Source organism: Onychomys torridus, chromosome 7 (assembly GCF_903995425.1).
Source record: "Onychomys torridus chromosome 7, mOncTor1.1, whole genome shotgun sequence".
Taxonomy (NCBI): Eukaryota; Metazoa; Chordata; class Mammalia; order Rodentia; family Cricetidae; genus Onychomys; species Onychomys torridus.
In genome coordinates this window covers 14,490,628-14,508,952 of record NC_050449.1, presented here as the reverse complement: position 1 = coordinate 14,508,952, position 18,325 = coordinate 14,490,628, and positions in this window count along the sequence as shown.

The following is an 18,325-nucleotide window of genomic DNA, read 5'->3' as shown; positions in this document are numbered from 1 at the left end:
GATTACAATGGCATAGAAAGAGAATCTCAGGCATTGAAAGTAAGGTTTAAAAAAAAAAAAAAGGATACCTCTATTAAAGAAACTTCAATATTTTACAAAATCTAGCAACAAAGTATCTAATAAGTCTAGGACCATATGAAAAAAACAAATCTATGAATAATAGGAATAGAGAAAGGAGAAGAAACCCATATCAATACACATAAAATACTTTCAACAAAATCACAGAAGAAAATTTGCCAAACCTAATAAAGGAGGTGCCTTTCAAGATATAAGACACACAGAACATAAAATAGACAAGACAGGAAAAGAAACAGCCAAGACATATAATCAAAAGAATAAACTAACAGAACAAAATGAGGATATTAAAAATATGCCAGGGATAAAAACAAGTAATATATAGAGGAATAACCTTTGGAGGCTCGGAAAGCCAGAAAGGGGCTGGATGCTACACAAGTTTGGATAGACCACAGATGACAGCTCAAATTACAATAGACAGCAAAACTATCAAAAAATAGATGGAGAAAGAAAAAAATTTTTCATGACAAAAACAAATTTTAACAATTTTTATCTATTAATCCAACTCTTCAGAAGGCACTAGAATAAAAGCTTTAGTTTGAAGAGGTTTACTACTTTTAATAAGGCACAAAGAATGAGTAATACCAGAACAGTAAATAAAAACAGGAAATACACCATAACACCAAACAAACAGGAATCAACAAATACTTATCATTGATAATCTTCATTGCTGGTGGACTCAATTCTCCAATAAAAAGTCACAGATTAAGAGGTTGGTAAGAAAACAGGATCCACCTTTTACCTGTATCCAAAAAAATATATACCTCCTTATTAAGAAACATCACATCCCTCATGATCAAGTAGCTTCATCCCAGAGATGTCAGGTATTTTCATATATGCAAATAAATTAACTCACTCCAGTGCATAAGGTGAAAAGGCATAAGCTGAAAAACAAAAAGGACATGATCATCTCATTAGAAGCAGAAAAATATTTTTCTTAGAACAGAAAAATTTTGTGTGATATTTTGTTTGTGTTCTGACAAATAAAGCTTGCTGGGAGATCAGAGAGCAGAGCAAGCCACCAGTAACCATAGAGGCCAGGCAATGGTGGCACATACCTTTAATCCTAACACTTGGGAGGAGGAAACAGGAAGAACAGGAGTTCAAGGGCTACATGAAATTGAACCAATCTAAAAGGGAAACAGAGCCAGATAGTGCTGGTGCACACCTTTAATCCCAGCACTAGGAAGGTAGAGATAGGAATCTAAGGCAGGTGGAGACAGGATCTCCTCCCTGTCCCATTCTGTCTCAGAATGTGTAGAGACAGGATCTTCCCCTGATTTGGTCTGAGATTTTGTAAAGGTAAGAAGTCTCTAGTGGCTGAAAAGCTCCGATTCTCTGATTTTTCAGCTTTCACCCTCAATATCTGAATCTAGGTTTTTATTGTTAAGACTAATAGGGTTCTGCATTGTTGGTTAAAATAGTAAGGCAACTCCATGCAGTTAAAAGGGAGGTTTATTGTGTGGGGTAACTTACAAGTGAAGGGATAGGTTGCAGGGTCTGGGAAAGGTTTAGTGCAGGCTGGTGATGTTCTCTGGAGAACTCTGCTCAGTATACCTCCAGCGTCCAGGATCCAGGAACCAAAAGAGCCAGCCCACCCAGATCCCAGGTCTTCAGGGGTCCTCTCTCAGCTCTGTATTATAGGCATGACAGTTATGAAGCCTCAGTGGGAGTGGTACTTCCAGATCAAAGCTGGAACGGCTACCCACTACACTGCATCATCTGGCATCCAACTTTTGGGGCACAAAATAATGAAAAAGCTGCTTGCCTGTGGCTTTGAAGTCACCAGCACATGCCGGAGCTGCATGAGAAGCCTCCTACCAGAGTCCTCACCACACTGGCTAGGTTTTCCTGCCCTCTTTCCCTCATGCTGTTTGAGAGAGTTTGGGATTTTTTGTTGCAGTCTTTCTGCAGCAAACTCCACAGGTGCTTGGTCTTCAAATGCCACTGGAGTTAGCTGCTTTTTCCCTTATGCAGACAGCTGATTTTTTGTCTTCTCCTCTCACTGTGGATTGTGGGCTTTCCATGAACCCCCTCCTTGGGCTGCTATCACAGTAGGTATCTGCCTTGACAATTGCTTGGCCTTCTACTGTCTACACAGCAGCAGTCAGCCTCACATTTCACCATCATCCCTAGAAGATTTGGTAAGACAACTGGGAATTCTTAACAGGGGAATTATTTTTAAAAAGAGATTTTTCCCCATGTTAGAAAATGGGAAACCCTATTAACAATGGAGAGAGTTAGATCTCTATATGATTATGCAATGCATGGTTTAAAAATGGAACAAATAAATGAGGGGATAATCAACATAACTGGGATTGACATAGTTAATTATCATTTTGATAATTCCTATTATTGGTTTGATAATTCTTGATTTATCTCTAAAAAAAAAGTTGGCTGATATGAGTGCCAAGAGACAGGCCTTAGAAAAAAATTATCAAACTGATCAAAGAGTTATTCAGACACAGACAGAGGAAGTTAAAGGAGAACCAACCTCACCATTACATTATAAACTTAGATAGGACCAGCCAAAGGTTTGAAATTAGATAGGACCAGCCAAAAGTTTTCAAACAAACAACTTTAGTTTATTGAGTTACCTTACAGGAACAACTGCCAAATGACAGATATCCCCAAGAAAGCTGAGTTAAGAGCTGAATAGATTCCTGTGAAAATGTTAGATTTTAGGATTTAAGGAAGTAATAGTCTCATATGGTATGCATTCTCCTTTTGTGAAGTAGATGTTAAATTCATGCTCAACTAGTAACAGAATTGTCCCACAAGTCTGCAGAGATTTGGTTACAGCAGTATTGTAAGCTGATCCTCAATTACAAAGGAAAGTTGAGGCTAAGGACACTGAACAACCAAGTAGGCTAGAGGTATTGAAATATCCTAAAACCAACTGTTGGAGAGAGCAATAAAACAATACAAAGACAGTCTCTATATGATGACCACACCCTGACTCTATGCCATGTAGCAGCTTTGAATGCTTGGAACAGAATTAAAGAAGTTGGAAAGAGAACTGAGTCATTTACTAAAATTATATAGGGCCCCCAAAGAAACCTTCACTGATTTTTTTTCCTAAGATTTACTTTAGCTATAAATAGAATGATATCTAAATTGAACTCAGAAGCTGGGTAAATAATAAATGAGTCTTTGGTATTTGAAAATGTCCATTCACAAAGCAAAAGGGTAATTAGGCTTTAAAGGCAAGATCAGCACCCATAGAGGAAAGGATGAGAGATACAGTCATAATGAATCTCATAATCATAATGATGCTTGGATAGGAGAGGTGATTTCCAGAGGCTTGAAGAAAAAGCAAAATGTTAGGTGTTTTAATTGTGGCAAACAAAGTAGTCTAAAAAGGGATTTTAGGCAAGGCATTCCTAAAAACAATGTTTTTTTTCTAGGAATAATCTAAAGTCCTTCCCTTTTGGAGTATGCAAAAGGTATGGCAAAGGCAGACATTGAACCAATTAATGCAGTTCAATAAGTGACAGACAGGGTCACTCTTTGCCATCCTGAAAACCTTGGGGGTCCTCTTGCAGGCCCCCACATCAAATTTTGTTCAGTCTTTCTCTGTTATTAATGGAAGAAACTCCTTCCCAGAGCAATTGAAGGACTTAATGTCTATTGTAAAAAAAAACCATGGATGATGGAACAGCTTTATAAAATAAAACAAAAATTCTATGAGAATCCATAAATGAAAATTGATAAAGATTAGATTTGAACAAGATAGAAATCTTGGTTAGAAGAGGTGAAAGTTCATCATAGTGCATAACACTCAATCTAAATTAACTTATAAAACTAACAAATGCTTCTGATTTGATCAGATTTAACTTGCCAAAAGGGAAAACTTTCCAAAATTAAGGTTGTGGAAGGTTTTGTGTTTGTCTTTCTAAAAAAATAAAACAACCATCTTGAGAAATTTAAAGACCTTTGTACAAATAAGTATTCAAAGAAGAAGGGAGAACTCCCTGGAAAAAAATTACCAAAAAAAAAAAAAAAAAAGGAATAATCTGAACTAATGTGATCTCTGAAGTCTACAAAAAGATGATAGGATCCCTTAATGATGATTCTACCTGGAATATGGTAATTTCTCTAAGCTAACAAATAATACCTAAAGTTCAGTTTTGAAATACAAACTTCCCAGGACAATTTCAAGGTGGATGACTGAGATGATCCATCTCCACATGTGGTGAGCCACAGGAATACTCAATAGAAGTCCAGCTGTACAATATAAACTATAACCTGATAAGGCCAATGGTCAATGAAGTGGGAAGTCAATCAGCAAGGTCTATTGGTGTTATGTTCAGTTGTGCCTTGCTATGAATTCCTTGTGCTCATAACTCTCCTAAAATGTGTATGTATGTGTGAATCTCCATTTCAAAGCTCCTGGATAGTCACATAGACAGAACCTTCTGCCTCTGAGCTCCAGGCCCCCTCTTTAGCATTTGTTTTGGGTATCTGCCTTTTGCAAATGCCCTTCTTGAATTACTTCCCAAGAGATCATCAACCCCAAACAAAGCCTTAAAAGACAAGCAAGGAACAGATAGCTTCCAGGCCATCTGTTAGATGCCTGAAACCCCCCTCCCACACACACACACTCTACATGTCTCATAGGCCAAATGCCTACCAACTAGAGGAACAAGCTTTGTTTCTTGTGCAAATAAGGCCACAACTCTTTCTCTCTCACTGCCCCAGAGAACCTCTTAGATCAAATGGAGTTTCACTTCAGCAGGTGCTTCAAGCTGTGATGCAGATTGACCAGCTATCTGTACTCTTCCTCTGCCCTGTCAGGAAACTGGCAGCAGAGGAAAAAAGTGAGTTTTAACTTTTAGTGACCTACAGACTTTCCTTACCATATCACCTGCAAGTTTATAGTTGAACACATTTATGATAGACTCCTAATGCTTTCCCCCAACCACAATAAGGATATATTTCTAGCATAAAAAAAAATCCTTTTCTGATTTATTTCAACTACTAGCTGACTCTACTCTTATCTTTCCCTTTTTGGGTTCCAAATAAAATTGCCAGGAAGCCTCTAATAGAGACCCCTACAATCTTGTGCTGTATGCAAAACATAAGGGATATAGATGAGCCCTGGCAGGAGGGGGAAAGGAATGAAGATTTGAAGGAACTGAGGATGGAGGGAACTAAAAAGGAAGGGAACTAAGGAAATGAGGAGAGCTGAGAGAGTTGAACTGGTGACTGAGGACTAACCAATTGAACTAAAGGGCTGCTAGCAGCTGGATTCATTCCCACACCAATGGTAGTGTCCCTCCTGGGACCCTGGGTTTGTATAAGTTTAAGGCTGGATTCTTAAAGACTGAACTAAACCCACAGACTGCTCTGGCCAGGATTTGAGAAAAGCACTGCAATTTCCCATTACAAAAAGATAACAAATGAAGTAGCCAGCTCTCACGGAACGTGACAATTATCGTAATAATTTTTCAGGGTGGATGCTGCTGCTCTCAGACCACAGGAGGCAATTTTAAGAACACAATGTCCACACTCTATGGAGGGGGGTGGTTGGTTTTTGGTGGCTTAGTAGGTTATGGATATTTGTAATTGTTTAGGGTAGTTGGTCACAATTTGTTATTGGTAGCTGTGAGGAAAAAAGCTGGACAAATGAGAGTAGATTCAGGGGTCTCATCTAACAAGACCATTTAGCAATTCATGCTACATCTGGCGAATCAATATTTGTGGCACAAATTTATGAAAAAGCTGCTTGCCTGGGGCTCAGGCCTGAGATGCATTCATCCACACCACTTGGGCTAAAGTCTCTTTGTCTTCTTCTTTTCTGGTGGGTTATGGGCTCTCTCTGGATCCCTATCTTGGACTGCTACCACACTAGGTAGCTGCCTTGAAACTCTCTTGGGCTTCTGCTGCTCTACACAGTCAGCAGACTTGGTGAGTCAATAAAGATATCTTAATGGGAGAAATTAGAAAAAGAGAATATTTTAAAATATTTTATTTTATAATTAATTTAATTTTGCATATCAGCCATGGATTCCCTAATCCTCACTCCTCCCACCCTCCAGCATTCCCCCTAATCCACCTCCCATTCCCACCTCCTCCAAGGCAAGGTCTCCCCTGGGGATTCAGCCCAGCCTGATAGATTTACTTGAGGCAGGTCCAGTCCCCTCCTCCCTGCACCAATGCTGAGCAAAGTGTCTCAGCATAGGCCCTAGGTTCCAAAAAGCCAGCTCATGCACCAAGGACTCCCACACTAAAAAATGGGAAACATTTTTACAATGGGGGGAATTTGGGCTCTGTTTTATAACACATTAGGCAGTCTGAAAATGGAACAATTACATGAGAGGATTGATTGGATTTACATAACATCAATTATGAGTGTTATTTGTTTGATCATTTTTATTCTATCATTAAAAATGCTGGTTAATTTGGGTGCCAAGATAAAAGTTTCAGAAAAACTCATTAAAACAGATCATAGAGATATTCAAACCCAGACAAAGAATTGAAAAGTGAACCTATCTCAGCATTACATTATGTAGTTACAGAGAATCAGCCTAAGATTTTTAAACATCCAACTTTAATCAATCTAGTAACCTTACAAGATCTGCCAAATGCTCAAAGCTGTGTATGATCTGATTGAACTCCTATGAAAATGTTAGATTTGAGGAGATTCAAGGAAGCTATAGTATCATATGGTATACATTCTATGTTTGTAAAGCAGAAGTTAAGCTCCTGGTCAACATATAATAGAATTATCCCTCAAGACTGGAAAGGTTTGGTCACAGCTGTTTTAGAGACTGGAACCCAGTTACAATGGAAAAACTTGTGGAAAGAGGAGGCTAATACTATAGAACAATGATGTAGAGCTAGAGGTATGGAAATTTCCCATGATCAACTTCTTGGAGAAGGCAACTATGCTGATATACAAAGACAATCTTTTATGATGCTCACACCCTAATTCTATGCTGCATGGCAGCCTTGAGTGCTTGGGGGAGAATTGCAGAAGTCAGAAAGAAAACTGAGTCATTTACAAAAGTTATACAGGGCCCAAAAGAAACCTTCATGGATTTCTTACAAAGACTGTCTTTAGCAGTAATTATAAAGGTACCAAATTCAGAAGCTAGACAGATAATGATGGAACTTCTGGCTTTTGATAATGATAAAGCACAATGAAAAGAGGTAATTAGGCTGTTAATGGCAAGATCTGCACCTTTGGAGAAATGAACTTAAGATACAATTTATATTGACTCCCATGACCGTGATGATACTTGGATAGAAGAGGTGATTTTGAGAAGTTTGAAGAACAATAATATCAGATGCTTTAATTGCAGTAAACATGGTCATCTAAAAGGGGACTGTAAACAGGGCATTCCTAGAAACAATGTTTTTTCAAGGAACAATGGTAACAGAATTCCCTTCCTTTCTGGATTATGCAGAAGATGTGGTAAGGGTAAACACTGGACTAATGAACATAGATATCAACAAGGGACAGACAAGGTAATACTTTGCCTTTGCCATTTAGAAACTTCCTAAGGGGCTCCTTGCAGTCACCCATGGCAAATTCAGTTCAATCCTTTTCAGCCATCATAAAAAACTCTTTCCAGAGCAATTAAATAACCAATTACCTATTGTAAAAATATATACTGCTTGGGGTAATAGAATAGCCACAGAGAGAACAAAAAATTCAAGAGAAACCAGAAAGCAAATTTTTGGACAAACTATTACAAATGAACAAAAACCAAAATAAAAATACGAATAAATGATGTTTTCATTGAGGGTCTAGTAGACACAGGTGTGGACATAACAATAGTTGCACCAGAATCTTGGCATCCAAATTGGCCTCTTTGGGAGTTAAATGTTCAGCTGTTAGGGATTGCAACATTATCTCAATTGAAACAGAGTGCAAGATGGGTCGAATGTATAGGGCCAGAATGACAGAGAGGAAAATAAAAGCCATATGTGGCTAATATAGCTATGAATTTATGTGGCTGTGATCTATTACAACAATGGAACACTCTGATTAACATTCCCTCAATCTCAGAAACAAACATACACTAACATATGTTTCTGAGAAAAATATTAGAAGTTATTATAAAGAACAGTCACCAAACATGCAGATTGTACAAGAACAGGACACAACAACAGCTGATCTTTCAAGGACACCAAGAGCTCTATCTTTAAAATGGCTAATAGACAAGCCTGTATGGGTTCATCAATGGCCTTTAACAACAGAGAAACTATAGGCCTTAGAACAGCTGGTACAAGAACAGTTAAATGCTCAGCATATTGAAGAATCAACCAGCCCATGGAATCCTCCTGTATTTGTTATTAAAAAGTAATCTGATAAGTGAAGAATGGTAACAGATGTAAGAGCAATTAAAAAGATAATTCAGCCAATGGGCTCTCTACAATCTGGAATTCATTTGCTTACTCTGTTACCTAAAGGATGGCTTCTTATAGTTATCAATTTAAAAGACTGTTTCTTTCTTTCTTTCTTTCTTTCTTTCTTTCTTTCTTTCTTTCTTTTTTAGCTGAGGATCGAACCCAGGGCCTTGCGCTTGCTAGGCAAGTTCTCTACCACTGAGCTATATCCCCAACCAAAAGACTGTTTCTTATCAATACCCTTACAAGAAAAAGACAGAGAAAAAATTGCCTTCATGGTACCTACTGACATTAATTCCCAGCTAGTCAAGAGATATCAATGGAAGGTTCTCTCACTAGGAATGTTTAAAAGCCCAATCCTTTGTCAATATTTTGTATGACAGCTTTTGGAACTAATAGGTAAACAATTACCTAAATCTGTAATTTATCATTACATGGATGATAGTTTACTAGCTGAATCAAATGCAGATATTTTAGAAAGAATGTTTGAAGAAGTAAAGAAAATTTTGCCTTATTGTGGATTGCAAATTGCTCCTGAAAAGATACAAAGAGGAGGTTCTATTAATTACTGAAGATATAAAATAAGTCTATAACTTTGCCTTGGCAAAGAGCTTACAGTATCTTCTTGGGAGAGATTAACAACAAATATCCCCAAAGTGAAGGAAATAAAACTTATGGGCACCTGATTTTTGACAAAGAAAACAGATTAAACAATTGAAAAAAGAAAGCTTCTTCAACAAATGGTGCTGGTCTAACTGGGTGTTGGCTGTAGAAGAATGTAAATAGATCTATATGTATCATCCTAGACAAAACTCAAGTCCAAATGGATCAACATAAGTACAGACTTGATATACTGAACCTGATAGAAGAGAAAGTGGGAAAAAGCTTTGAATGCTTTGCCACTGATGATAACTTTCTAAACTGAAGCCCAGTACCAAAGGCACTAAGACTGACAATTAATAAATGTGACCTCATGAAACTGAAAAGCTTCTATAACACAAAGGCACTGTCAAGAGAACAAAATGGCAACCTACAGAATGGGAAAATATTTTACCAAGCCCACATCCTATGGATGGCTAATTTCTAAACTATATAGAGAACTCAAGAAACTAGATATCAACAAACCAAATAATCCAATTGAAAGTGGTATACAAAACTAAACAGAGAATTATCCACAAAATAATTTCAAATAGCTGAGAATCACTAAAGAAATGTTCAACATCCTTAGTCATCAGGGAAATACAAATCAAAATAACTCTGAGATTCTGTCTTACACCTGTCAGAATGGTAAAGATAAAAAAAAGGAGTGACAGCTCCTGCTGGAGAGGATATGGAACAAGGGGGACACTCCTCGATTACTGATGGGAGTGCAAGCAAACTTTTATAGTCATTTTGGAAATTAATGTGGCTATTTCTAAAAAAAAAAAAAAAATAGTAATTATTCTACCTCAAAATTCAGGTTTACTGTAGTTTGAGTTTTTCTCTCAAGCTCCTGCCAAGCCCCGCAGTCCCACAGCCCACTTATAAAATAACCACTCAGACACTTATATTACTTATAAACTGTATGGCCACAGCAAGCTTCTTGTTATTTAGTTCTTATATCTTAAATTAACCCATTTCTATTAATCTATAAGTTGCCACGTGGCTTGTGGCTTACTGGTACCTTACATGTCGCTTGTCATGGCGGCAGCTGGCAGGTCTCTCTGCCTCAGCCTTCCACTTCCCAGAATTTTCCTCTCTCCTTGTCTGTTTATATTTCCTGCCTGGCTACCAGCCAATCAGTGTTTTATTTACTAACCAATCAGAGCAACATTTGACATATAGAACATCCCACAACAGTTTACTACTTCTGGGATTATATATCCAAAGGAAGCTCTATCATACTACATGGACATTTGCTCAACTCTGTTCACAGCAGTATTATTCATAATAGCCAAAAACTGTAAACAACCTCAATTTTCAAAGTATGGATAAAAAGAATGGGGTTCTTTTACAAAATTGAGTGTTACTCAGCTGTTAAAAAAATCATAAAATTTGCAGGCAAAGTTATGGAAATGGAAAAAAAAATTCACCCTGAATGAGGTAACCCAGACCCAGAAAAGTAAACTATAAAGTAAAGGGTAATCATCTTGCAATCCTCAGACCCAGAGATACTAAGTAAAAAGGAGGACCCAAGGAGGGCCCATTAATCTTACTTAGAAGGGGAAATGGAATGGATATCAAGGGTAACCTAAGGGCAGGTGAAGATGGGAATAGGAAATATGAGGTAGGGAAGGATGTATGGATAAAGTACTGGGAGAGACAACTGGAATGGGAGCATTTAGGGGATGAGCTAGAATCCTATTACAGAGGAACTACTAGGAATCTACAAGGGTGACTGACCCTGGCTAGGACACCCAGCAATCAGGGAACAAAGAGCCTTAACAGGCCATCTCCTATAGACAGAAAAGTCTTTCAGTGGAGGGATTGGGACATCCACCCAGCCACATAAGCTTCAACCTACAATTTGTCATGCCTGCAAGATGTGCTGGGTAAGGGTGGAGCAGAAATTGTGGGAGTGGCCAACCAATTATTACTCCATCTTGAGATACATACCATCAGAGGGAGCCCACTGCTCATATCATCTGGATAGCCAGGAAGCAGAGGCTGGTTAGCCCGGATACTTAGGATAGAACCAACCAGGACCAGCAAAAACAAAAACAAACAAATAACAAAAAAGTCAATTAAATTATTCCAAATTATTTTCTGCTATACTCATAGACAGGAGCTTAACATAATTGTCATCATCAGAGAGGCTTCATCTAGCAGCTGATAGAAACAGATGCAGAGACCCACATCCAAACATTAGATGGAGCTCAGAGAATCCTGCACAAGAGGAGGAGGAAGGATTGAAGGATCCAGGAGGGTCAAGAACACCACAAGAAAACTCACAGAATTAGCTAACCTGGACTCATAGGGGCTCATAGAGACTGAAGTGAAAGTCAGGAAGCTTGCATGGGCTTGAGCTAGCCCCTCTGCATATATGCTACACTTATGACCCTTGATCTTCTTGGACCTTTTCCTGACTCTTTGCCTGCATTGAGGACCCCTTTCCTCCTACTGATTTCCTTGTCTGCCCTAGTAAGACAGGAGGTGCCTAGTTTTATTGCAACCTGGTAGCTATGTTTGATGCGTCTCCCTGAGAGACATGCCTTTCATGAAGTGAAAAGAGGAGAGACTATGGGGAGAGGAGGGGCGTGCACGGGAGGAGGAAGAGAAAACTGAAGTCAGGATGCAATACATGAGAGAAAAATAAATTAAAAATTATCAACCGGTAAAATCTCAAGTCCAGATGGACCACATACTCTGAGTCTATTGAAAAGAAAAGTGGAGTGGGAGGTGTAGCATTGAACTCATTGGCACAGAAAAGAGATTTCTGAACAGGACACCAATACAACAGGCCCTAAGACCAACAATTAACAAATGGAACCTCTTGAAGATGAAAACCTTCTCTATGGCAAAGAAAGTAATCACTCAGGCAAAGTAGCAGTCTACAAAATGGGAAAAGCTCTTTATTAATTGTATACCTGATAAAGGGTAAATATTCAAAGTATTTAAATGTGTAAAAAGAAAACCTTAACATAAAAATACCCAAAGTATTTAACCCAATTAGAATTGTCTATTTCTGAGTATATAGTTCTTAAAATATGAAATACAAATGAAGGTGAAACACTCAAAGAAATGTACAACATATTTAGGTATCAGAGAAAAGCAAATAAAATTTGCTTTGAGACTCTATTTTTCACAAGTGAGAATGCATATGTCCAATTAAAAACAATCATTCAAACAAACAAACAAACAAACAAGCAAACAAACAACATATGCTGTCACAGATTAAGGGGAAAGAGAACACTTATTCATTTCTTCTAGGAGTGCAAACTTGTATAGTTACTACAAAAATCAGTGTTGATATTCCTTTGAAAGCTAGAAATAACAGATCCACCAAAAGATACAGCTATAACACTCTGAGAAATAGACCCAAAGTACTCTATATCATACTACAGAGATACTTGGTCATTAATGTTCATTATTGCTCTATTCATAATAGCTAAATGGTATTGATGGCTACGAACTAATGAATGGATAATGAAATTATGATACATTAATGTAGTGGAATATTATTTAGCTGTTAAGGAAAATAATGTTGTATAATTCACAGGTAAAAAAATGGAGATAGAAAAAAATATCCTAAGAAGAGAACCCAGACCCCAATGGACAGAATGTATGTTTTCTTTTATATGTGGATATTAGCTTTCAATACTTCAATAGAAATGTTCCACTACATAACTACAGGTGACAGGTATTTAATAAAAGGCTAAGTAGAGCAGAGGCAACATCTCAAGGAGGGGATAAAATGTGTTATGGAGAAACAGAGGAGTGGCTGGAGTAGGAAGGTTAAGTATGAGATGAGACGATGAGACAAACAGAAGAGTGTTTTGAGATAGCGCCTTTAGTTACTGTTTTACTGCTGTGATGAAAAACCACCACAAAGGCAAATTTTAAAGAAGATATTTAATTAGTGGCTTGCTTATAATTTCAGAGATAATAGTCCATGGTGAGGAAAACTGGGCAGGGAGACAGGCACTGTTTGAGAGCAGTAGTTGAGAGCTTACATTGGATTGGTGCTCTGACACAACTAACCAATGGAAAAGCCAGTTATTTTGACTCACAGTTTGAGGGCACTCGCTATCCTAGTGAAGATGTCATGGTGTCATGGGCAAGACACAGCTGTTCAAATTGAATTTGCAATCAGGAAGCTGAGAGATGAGTACTGAGAGTAGACACAGTTTTCTTCTTTTTATCTTCCCAATCTGTGGAATGGAGAACTCACATTCATTGTGGGTCCTCCCTGCACAATTGACCCAGTTTAGAAAAATCACTCCCAGATAGACCCACAAGTTTACTCTTTGGTGATCAATATCTATTATTATAATTCTGTAAAACTAAGAATTTTGATAAAAAGTAAGTGCTTTGAAGATGTATAACATGCCATAACATGAAAGGAAATTTGACTAAGTTAGAAAAGCTTTGAAGACTGAAAATCAATAAGATATTGATCTATTGTGAACAATACCAAATCATCTGACTACCATTCTCAGAAGTAGGAAGTCAAGTATTTCTACTGTCATATATTAGGGGTGGCAATACAATGCAGAACTACTAAATGTAGCAAATCCACTCAATCAAAGGTCTTTTGCTTCATAAACGGAGCCTCTGAGAAGATACTGAAATCCCCCAAGGAAAAAAATGATTAGAAATGTATCAACTTTTTTTGTCATAAGATTGAGACTTTGGTTGTGACTGGTTCTGTAATAATGTGCATGGCTCTCTGGCTTGGGTAGATTTCTGAATCATCCATTTCATTTTCTCATTTTTAAAATGGTAACTTCTGTGGAAATGCAGAGGGATGCTGTAGAGAAGAAGACTATGTAGAAGAAAAACGACAGTGTCAGGCTAAGTATATGGACTTAAAGTGACCTTCCTATCAGTTTAGCTTTTGGTTATCAACATGTATTGATACTTGGGAAAGAAATTGGTGGTGAAAGGTTGAAAGGAGAAGGAAAAAAGAACAGAAGATGCCACAAGACTAATTCATAATGGAGAATGAATGAGGGATGTGTTCAAAGTCTAGCTAGGAACCCTCCCAATATAATGTTGTATGTGGAAAAGAAGCAAACAAAGATCGATATAGAAAAAGCACAAAATCATAGCACACAGGTAATGTGTGCTATTCCAATCACCTGGTAAACACCCCATTATGCAGCCCTGCTGGATAAAGCAAGCTCAGATTCTCTGGCCCTAAGTAAGGTCTCATTAGTTAGCCTTTGTATGATCTCACAGCACCCCCTTCTTAATAATATGGAGATCTCAAGAAAGGATACAGAGCTTAACTCTATGCAGCTTTGAATCAGCTTTCCCACTAAGAGCTTGCAAATAGCTGGAATAATCATAGTAATACACTTGCTCCTTAGGGCTGCTGTATCACCTAGTAAAGAAGTAGAGCATGATAACGATGGAATGGCCTTTTTGAATGGGTCTAAGATGATCACAGCAGTCTTAGCTGCACCAAGCCCCCCCCTTTTTGAAATCAATAAACTCCTGATGAAACCACATCAAATAAATCAGTAAACTCCTGATGCAACTACATCAAATCTACAGATTCCTTAGCATCACCATTAACATTAACAGGTTAACATCATAATTCTAATGTAAATATTACTATATATAATTACAATTCTCATAAACTTACATCCAAATGCAAACTCTCAATAGAATTACTTACATTTTACAAACTTTAGCAAATATCCAAAAGCAATTTCTTAATAGAACGTTTTTATTTCTTGCTAACAAAACAAAGGGTACATTAACATAAGTTAACATTAATACACTCAAGGAACAAGAACTTTTTTTAATTGAAGAGACTGGGGAATATTAACTCCCCCTTTTAAGTATGAAAAGTTCAAAAAGTTAGTTCTGATACCAATCTTTATGTTTCACTGAAAGCTTTCTGATGTTAGTCTTAAAGTTTCAAATACAAAGAAATCTAGATCTAAAATTTTGTCGCAGTTTCCTTTAATGCAACCCAGTTCAAATAAGAGTCTCTGAAACTTCACTTTCAGTTACAGCAGCATTTTATGGAAGTCTTCCCCTAGGTTCTCTGCCCCAGGGAAAGCTACTAGCTGGATGGGGCAGCATGAACCAGAAAGCTGTCTCTTAAAGCTACCAGCTAAGAGAAGCTACCTGGCTCTGGCTGCTAGCTGTGTTCACATTCAGCTTTTTTAAAGTCTTGGTCACCTCTCTGGCCTGTAAGTCCTAAGACCCTTGTGTCCTACATCTAGAAGGCTTTTACTTGCACTGAGGTACCTGGGCTCAAAATGCCACCTGCTGCCGTAAGCTAAGGCTCTTACTCAGCACCTTGTGTCTGGGAGGAAACCTAGCCTTTGCCAGTCACAACTGCTGCACCCTGGCTCTGTTACCTGCTCTACCAATGGCCATGTGTCCTCTGTGAGCTACCTCACTTGTACGGCCAAATGCCACCCTCAGAGCAGCCACATGGTTTTGCTTCACTGTGTTGTTGGGAGATTGGGCTGCTCCTTGATTCCAGCACCTCACCTGGGCATTTTGTCAGCCAGCATTTTCCCCTGGGTTGGTTGAGCTACCTCTGCTGCATTTTTTCATTGGGAGGATGTTGCGTCACCACCATGGGGACCCCAGTGTCCCCAGAACATTCTCAAACTCAGAGGCATCTGTTTTCTGGCCCTCCTGGTGTATACCCTCGGGAACCTTTCTCTGCAGGCTTTGTCTCTTGTGCAGTGGTCATGGCACCCTGCACACTTGCCCTCCAGCTGCCCACACCACTCCCTGCCTGAACTCTTCCAGACATCCCTTGCTTGAATCTGGCCACTGGGGACTCTGGTTCCAGGTGACAGACTTGCTCTGGCTGCTGACATTCAAAATATCTGCTGTTGCTGGTACACCATTTTTTTTTTTTTTTGTGGCATGTCTGCTGGGTTTGTCAATGTTGAGCATAGCCCCAAGCCATGCCAATCCAGCCCCCACAAGCACTCTGGTTGACTAGACTCCCCTCCATGGCTCATTCACAGCAGAAAGCACACAGAACTCCATGGCTTGTGTTGGTTCTTGGCTCTGCTATTACTGGTGGCTTCAAGAGCTTCTGAAGCTGCTAAGACTGCTAAGTTTGGAGTGGCTGCTTGGTCAAGGCTGCTGCTTTCTCCCTCTCAGATCCCATCTGTGCTTTGGGAATAACTACTCTACACTAAGGTAAACCTTCTATTGAGTCTAAGTCTTCACCATATTCCTATACTTAAAGCCTATATTTCTCAACTTTCATCAAAACTTTTTTACAATTTTAATCCTAAATTGATAGATAGATAGATAGATAGATATAAACAGACACACAGAGAGATATTTGCTATAGCCTAACTTCAACTACTTGTTCTATATTTATAATTTTACTCCTGAAGATTAGAATATCACCATATCAACTTTAATTAATTAATGGGCATGCCCCCTTACCTGCAGTATTCCATCTCTTTTATCCTCCATACTCAAGTCCCTGTTTGGGTGCCACATGTGGAAGTCTGTGGGAGTCAAGCTTTGACTTGTTCCCACCTATTGGGGGGTTCTTGGGTGGAGGAGAGAGGAATTAGAAAATATTAGATAGAAAGATAGACCTAGATGAAGAGGAGAAAGACAGAGATATAGGATAGCTTCAGAAGGGCCTGGGTTATTACCCAAAAGGCCAGAGGTTTATTTGAAAGTTTTTTTTTGTTTGTTTGTTTGTTTGTTTGTTTTTTATAATACATCAAATGGACAGGCAAAATACTTCCCCCTTGCAAGATTGAAGCACACTGTACAGCCAAGTGTAGACCCTTCCAAACACCTTGTAAACATGTCTGTGGTCAAATCATACCATCATACAGTCCTGTTGGGTAAAGCAACCTCAGATTTTCTGGCCCTGAGTAAGGTCTCACTAGACAGCCTCTGTGGGCTTCCACAATTGACCTTTGTAGCCAGTTGTGTTTTGTATTATTCTAGGTTTCTAGACTGTGCAGCCTCTGGTTCCTGGTCCTCCAGGCAATGTCAGGGGTGGCCTCCCTCTTCTGTCGTGGGTTTCAAGTCAGACCAGCCATTGGTTGGCCAATACCACAATTTCTGTACCACCTTTACCATAGCACATCTTTCAGGCAGAACAAATTGAAGGTCAAGGTTTTAGGGAGGAGATAATGGGAGAAGGAAAAAGAGAAACTACATTAATATCTCCCTTTACTTTTTTCCATATTCTTATCCTATTGGAAGATGAAATTAAAAATGTATTCCCAGTTAGGGCAGATTCATAATTCAGTAAATAAGCTCTCAGAGAAAAAAAATAGATATCATGGCTAGATGGAGAATCAGGCTTTATCTTTCCTGAGCTGAGAATCATTACCAATTAAAGTGATAACTGTTTGGGCTACTTGCACCCTTTGTAATCCTAAGGGCTCAGTTCTCAAAAGGTTTAACATCATTTTTTTCCAGTTAAGCTGAAATACTTAAGGAATACTTCTCACCAATAGGGAGAACTTCTAGTGTAAATGCACTGACCCTGAGTGGCTAACCCTATCTAATTATATTCATATTATTGTTCCTCTAATAACCAGGGAAACTCAAATTTAGATGCCAGAGCCTTATCTCTGTCATAGGGGCTGGAGGTATTATATTTATGTATGTTTTTAAAAATACTATATTCAAGTTCATTAACTTCCTAATTTATGTATTTATTTATTCTCCGTCTGTCTGTTTTTATGTTATGGAGTACTGTGAAAGAATGTTTTGTGATTTATATGCCTCCCCTGTGAGAAATCACAATGGACATTTAGAGATTCATAAAAAAGAAGCTAATAAATATTAGTGGGTGTGTAGCTCTGACTAATGCCCTAAATGAAGCCAGCTATGAACAGAAGAATTTTCTAATTTATATACACTTAATGCATTCCACATATGCTAATATCTTTAATCTGATTTCAGGTCATGTATGCTGCTGTCCTTTAACCTGTCTCAGGTGTTGACCCCAAGTTACAGTTTGAACTACTAAAACACAGAAATTTCAATTGTGGCCACTTGAGAAGATGGAAAATTTACACAAGAAGGATACTGTCAGAAATATTTCTTAAGGAAGCCAATGTTCTTTTCCAATATTTGTTACCCAGGGTCATCTTGACAACATGGAATAATTAAGCTTTTCCTGATAAAAGTCTGACCAGGATTTAATGACAGTCATGTGCCTGAGATGCCACCTTGAGCTGCTAATTAGATGCATATATTTATACAGTGATTGGCCTAATGGCTGATG